Source organism: Calidris pugnax, unplaced genomic scaffold (assembly GCF_001431845.1).
Source record: "Calidris pugnax isolate Ruff unplaced genomic scaffold, ASM143184v1 scaffold13, whole genome shotgun sequence".
In the NCBI taxonomy this organism is placed as follows: Eukaryota; Metazoa; Chordata; class Aves; order Charadriiformes; family Scolopacidae; genus Calidris; species Calidris pugnax.
In genome coordinates, this window is record NW_015090810.1 from 18,826,801 (window position 1) to 18,827,393 (window position 593).

Genomic DNA, 593 nt, shown 5'->3' on the forward strand with positions numbered 1-593 from the left:
CCTTCTTCTCCTCCTCCTCCTCGCCACTCTCTCCCGAGCACTGATTTGTTTCAATAAAACGAGCCCAAATCCCCCGGTGGCAGCCGTCTCCTCCTCCTCCTCCCTCTCCTTCCCCTCCCGCTCCCCTCTCTGCCTGGCTCAGCTTGATGCAGCTCAAGTTGTGATGCAGCCCCCCAAAAAACCTCCTTTTCCCTTCAATCCCAGGCAACGGCGTGTTTCCCGGCTGCCTTCGCCTCCGCTCGCAAGCCCCCCGCTCAGCCCACCGGCGCCGCTAACCCCATGGCTCCCCGCTGCCCCCCGGCCTCAGCCCCAGCTCCGGCCGCCGCCTCCGCCCGGCTCCTGAAATAGCCCCGCTGCTGCCGGGGCCGCTCTGCGCGGCGCTGCCCGCCTGTGCGCAGGATCCGCCCCCTCTGTCAGCCAGCCAGACTCCTCTCCCTGCAAACTACTTTCCTCGCAGGCTTTATTATAGGGGCGCCTCTGCCAGCCTCTTCCTATCAGAAAGCCTCATTTGGGGGAGAAATTTTAATTTCCCAGCCATGAGCTGAATAGCGCTGCCCTTGTATTCTTTTTCTTTTTTTTTTTTTTTTTTTTTT